Raw genomic sequence first — 6,000 nt, 5'->3', positions numbered from 1 at the left:
GGAGAGAGATTGTTTCCTCGCAGGATTCACGTGTACAGACTTTGGGAGAAAAATCGGGGAGGTCCCTGAATGTGGTAAGGTTATATATATACTATATATATATATATTTATTACACTTTTATTCTTTGTCACTGGATCGATTGTAATGGGAAATTTGGGCATGCATGGGCAGGGGCCTGCCATCAGGGGGGGACCGTAGGGATGGGAGAGTTGTAGGGGCCCGAGGGTAAGGGGGGCCGTCCACACCACACTTACTTGATTAGCATGGCCCCCCCTGCTTTCTGAGAGCTGCAACGTTTGGGAGCAGGGTGGGAGCACACGGGGGAGTATCTTCTGTCATTCACTTTCCCTCATTGTGTGGAGGCTGAGTTTGAAGTCCCAGTTGGAGTCTGCTCAGGGATTGGATAGCTGGAAGGTTTGAACTTCTCCTCCAGCTCTCCATCACGCATGCAGCTCATTACAGGACTTCGAAATGATACGTCTGTGACCAATAAGGACCAGAAAATGGTGTCATCTGGAAGAAGATGCAGCCACCTTGCTCCCTCCTCCCGTTCTGTGTTATGGCAGCTCACTGACCAAGCAGGTGGGCCCCACTCAATGAAGTAAGTATAAGGAAATATGCAGCGGGGGCCCCCTAAAGGTAACCTTTGTGGTCCCTGTTGTGTCTGGTGGGGACCCTGAAGACGAAAACTTTTATTTGCTGAAAAACTTTTTTTTTTAAACTTGTACATAATCCATTTAGGGGCGTCCTGGACCCCGATAATGTTTGTTGAAATGTGGGGGGGGGCCTGGCAAATTATGTTTTGTTGTTTTATGTGCCCAGTGTGGGTTCCTCAGCATGGCAATAGTTTATTTTAATGGGGGCCCTGACCAAAATTTTTTTAAGTGGGGGCCCTGACACACAATATTTTTTTATTAGACATGTGGGAACCTAACGCACCAAGGTGTTTTTTTTTTAGCTGTGGTAGTGGGGGTGGACCTGTGGGGGTGGGGAGGGTGGACTTGTAGGTCGGGGCTGGTGCGGTAGGGCAACAAACCCAGGTGGGCCCAGGAAATGTTATCGTATGGGTATGTACGTGTGTCTACATCTTCTAACCTCCTGCCTTTTCAACTTGTTTCAATGGCAGATTGTTGAGGCCCATATGGGCATCTTCTTTCCAAATACGTGGAAAAGCATGAATTCGAGAAGAGGATTCAGCCTGACATACGCGCCAAAAGCAATTATCCTTGCCTCGTGTCCGTTTCATCAACATCGATTTTGGCCTAAGAAGGTAGTGATCTCTTTCTGGTACTTGGGTTATTCCTCTTCTTGTAAATAGATTTTTGTAACACCCCAATTCTTATGCTTCAGCCCCAACAGATAAGTCTTGGAAAAACGTCATGCGGATGCCAGAAAAAAAGGCAAATCAGTAGTTGGATCTGCGATACTCAGTAACATTTCAAACATCTTTTTTCTAATTCTTTGCCTGCATCTGAGATGTCCCTTCCTTTACATTAATTGTCCTTTTTGCTCCTTTTTCAAGTTATAATGCCGACATAGAAGGTGGATGCTGGTTTTACGGAAAAAACCCCCAAATGCCGGCTCAAATCTATAAATGGGTGAGCCTACCAGTCTTATATCGCCGTACGTTAGCTGCTTCCTTTGCATTTAATTACATATATAAACATTACTTTCTCTTGTTGCAGCTGGAGGGGAAAATCTGTGCGGGTATTTTGGCACCGCTGATGGAGACTCACCCATATTTGTGGAGGCACTGAGACCGTTTATTCCTCAGTCGTGCCGGTAGTTAGAGATTTGGCAGCTGGTAAGATGAAGGTAGAATTCATTTGTAGTTAGGAAACCGTAAGATATTTCTAGTTCTGTAGTTTTGAAAACCTTCAATGTGACTGTGCATTTATGCAGGTTTGGAACTATACATGGACCGGATTTGCCCACCTATCTGATATTCCTGGACTTCAAGTAAGTTGACTTATATGTATCCATACTCTGCCTTCCCTTCCAGCTATTGCTTTTTGTCTTTGAATCAAAAAGCGTTATTGCGCTTTTATTCCCTCTCACCAATTCTCCCTCGCCCCACCTGCTCTATCTAGCTTATTTGTACATTGGAATAAATATATCCTTCTAGCCGTCTCTTCAGAACGCTGTCGGGGAAAGAGAGCTTGTGAACCAAATCGGACCAGATCATTCGTTGCGCCGGCAGCATTTCAGCCATCGCTTGCAGCTCAGGATTTGATTTGGCTAAGCTGCAGTTTTTAGAACTGGGTAAGGCCTAGTTGGTTTTATAGTCCTTCCTGCTTCCCTGTAGAGAGTCAAAGAGTGAAAGGTTTTAATTTTGAAAACTAAGGAGAGTCCTATCGTTGAAGCTCTTTTTCTCTTATACATTACCTTTTTCAACTTTATTTTAGAATGCGCTTCGTAATCGAGGTCATAGAAGCCAAAAACTTGTTTGCCAAGGAAATTTTAACCAAATCGTCGAACCCTTATGTTTGATACTCGGAGGAGGAACAACAGCAAAGACAAGGGTGACCCACAGAGAATTGAATCCAAAGTGGAATGAGACCTTGGAGGTATCGCATCACATACCAGATAATTTATCTGTAACAGTAAGGTTCAGTGAGTTGCATCTTAGATTTTATTTAACCGCCTTTGCTCGTTTTATCCTTAGAATATTATATTCTGACTCCAGACCAGGAGATAGAATTTAATCTCTCAATGTTGACAAAGGCGTTAAGATAAACCCACAATTGGGCAAGGTGAGTTAATGTCATAAATGTGGACCCTATTATGATAACAATAAGCAGCCTGTAGAATCTGTAGAAAATAAAGTTTCTAACATATTTTTCCTTTCCCGGTATTATTTAATGTATCTAGTTGCAGAATTAGAATTAAAGAGGTTCGCAGAAGAGAGGTAATTCATGAGACAAGGTAAGGTTGGTGAGCCAGGTCATGTGTGGATATATAATTATAATGGAATGAAGTAATCACTAATAAACAAAGCTTTCTGAGGCATCTGACTATGTTTTTTTACTTTACTATTTTATGTGGATAGATTTTGGAGAACGGTAAGTCTGGCCAGCTTCATATCACGTGAACACAGTTCCTGGCATTAACTTATCAGACCACCCAAGCTGGAAGAGGTAAAGTCTCTGTTTCGATTTATCGCTGGCTGCGCGTGGATCTTGCGATGTGTTTGTTTGTGCACTGCAAATTTTTTTTGGGTTTTTTCGCAGGTGCTCGAAAGTAAGACGAAGCAATGCTGCGGCCAAAAGACGAGATAATGAGACATTGGCTTTCAGCCGTTCGTACACTATATTGGAAAAAAGGAAGGCGGTCGTGCCTGTTCGGTGAACAGAGTGAGTCAGATTGAAAGGGTCCTGCTAACTGCCATTCCCTGCTCCCTACTGAGCTGTATGATTATCTTAAATTGTGAGGTCTTTTTAATCTCGGAGTATTTAGAAGAGATTAATAGGTGTGAAAAATATCGTCCCAATCACCGAAGTGTTGATAAGTTTTCCCCTTTTCCCATTAGTCTACAACCATTATTTAGACTCGCATTTTTTCTTTGTCCATCAGCAGATGAAGAAGGACAATGGCTGGAAAGCGTTAGCTGTTCGTGCAGGTTGGCGTTGAAGACAATTAAAGAGAGTTGTTGATGGAGTAAGTATGTAGAATAACTGTCCCAAATATGTGTTACTTATGGAGGAAGGGGAGGCGGCATGATTGACACTTCCTTGTACCCCTGTGAAAATATTGGTTGTTCGTATTAAATGGCCGTGCCAGATTCCATTTGAATAATCTTAATTTCTATTACAGAGCAGAATAAATAACGGAGAAGCCAGACGGTGGAAAAAGAGTTCCAGTTCCTTGATAAGGAACCCACTTAATGAGGGAACTGAAGCTTTAAAGGTGAGTACAATGGGCCTTTTTCTTAACGGCTGGCTGTTGACCCCATGTAGGGTGCTGTGTTGTGTTTTCTTTGCTTTCCTGACCCACTTTATGACCGGTATTTTCACCAGGTTCAACAATGAACACAATAAGCCATCGAAGTATTACCGTGCGCCTATCTCGCCTTCTGGCTGGCTTTCGGAATGACGCTTGCGGACTGGCTTGCCGCCTGGAATCACTGAACAGAATAGTGAAAATCCGGGTGAAATTACATTGAGGTATGGTGGCATACACTCTATTGTGTTAATATCAAATCTGTGGCTAGAATTTTTCAGTTTAAAAGACAACTGGCTAAACAGTAACAGGGGGAGGCAGGGCCACAGGGTAAAGCAGACTGTAAGCCATCCCATTCAGGAAGCGGTTTTTTTCCAACGTTTTTTTCGGCCGGCACAAACTGAGGCGGCTCAAGATCGCGGACGCTCTGCTAGAATTGGCACCGCACTACTTCCGGCTAGTTCAGTCAAGTCGGCATTAAAGAAATCGGTCTCATGTGTATATTCGGATCCAGTGCTTTATTGTGTTTTCCCCTTAGATTTTGACCCCTGATGTTGGAGCTCCATCGCGCCAAGGAAAGACCAAGGCTCATATAATACAACAACGGACCAAAAGTCAAGAAGCACTGGCGTTCCATTTTACATCCATTAGGTGACTGGCCCAGTCTATAATCTCATCAGACCACAATCCACCAATCCTATTTGATCGAATTGAGCAACGAATTCCAAATAAGAATGTTATTTCCTGATTCAAATGAATAGTTGCTTTACCCGTTAATTAAGATCATACGCTAACGCGCAAGGTCTCCCTCCCCACAGGGTTTTGGAGATCAAATTCAATCCTTTATAGAAGTTTCTAATTGGACAATCACAGGATATAGGAGGCACTTAGCTCATAAGTGGCATTGACGTGGAAAGGTAGTTTCATAGTGACTTAATGCAGTGTTGTATTTTGAAGGAATCTAAATTGTTCCTCTTGGGAATGTTATAAATAGAGATTAACGCAATTGTTGCACTGAGAGTAAGGAGATGTCCGTTTAGGAAGGGTAAATATTGTAGTCAGGGTTGTTTTGTTCCACGACTGGAAGGTCCCCCAGAATCCCGGAAGGTACAGTCTGGGTTAGACCCAAACAGCTGTGTTTAGATGGAGAAACAAACTTATAAGGCAAGTCTTGTGCTGTATCTTGAGAGAATGTGACAATATTGGGTGTTGTTGATCCTTAATTGTATACGAATGATATCTGATTATTTTGAACCATGCCCCTTCCAGGGAATCCTGGCTTCGGCACTCTTGTCCCCCAACGCGTATGCAGTTGCAACTAACGTTCGGGGGGCTTTATATGGTCTAAATCGGTGAGGTTTTAGGCTTCCTATCTATTGCTCCTGGAAGTGTAGACAGAGTTAAATCTCGATTCTCTTGTTTCACTCCACCCACAAAAATGTGATTGAAAACTTTTAGTAAATATTCTATGCCTTCTGGAGGAGTAACAAATTTCCATGGTGTGGTAGATGCGTACGGACATCTAAGATTGTCTATGGAAGTTACATCTGCTGAGCTCTGGAGATGGAGGAGTGAAAGAAGGAGGAATGGGAGGATAATTGAAATACCACACAGAACTTTTTGAAAAGAAGGGTCAGCATGCGGTAAGGTAACTCATGATCTGCCACATATCTGAGGAGGAGGACTATGAAGACTAGATTTTATCTCCTACATTGAATAATTCATTCACTACCCTGATGTAGCTTTCTCGTCACCAGCGCTTTTGGCAATCAAGATTTAAGACTGTGAGCATGCAAAGTAACTTTTGGGCAGAGGAAGAAAGGATGCGGGGACAATCAAAGATGCCCCATGAAGCACAGAAATTCCAAGTGGAAAGTCTGGGTTAGACAAACCCTGAGAGAATGTGACAATATTGGGTGTGCCCTTATTTATAGAGGGAAGCGTTTAGAACATAAGGGGGGATGAAGCCCGTTTAGGGATGAAATGGGTTATGCAAGGCCCCCTTCCCTGTAAGGTGCAGCCCTTTTAGGCCTCCCCACACCCATTCCAGCTAGCCCCCA

The sequence above is a fragment of the Xenopus laevis genome, chromosome 4L (genome assembly GCF_017654675.1).
Source record: "Xenopus laevis strain J_2021 chromosome 4L, Xenopus_laevis_v10.1, whole genome shotgun sequence".
Taxonomy (NCBI): domain Eukaryota; kingdom Metazoa; phylum Chordata; class Amphibia; order Anura; family Pipidae; genus Xenopus; species Xenopus laevis.
The sequence above is the reverse complement of the archived record's forward strand: the minus strand, read 5'-3'. Positions refer to the sequence as shown.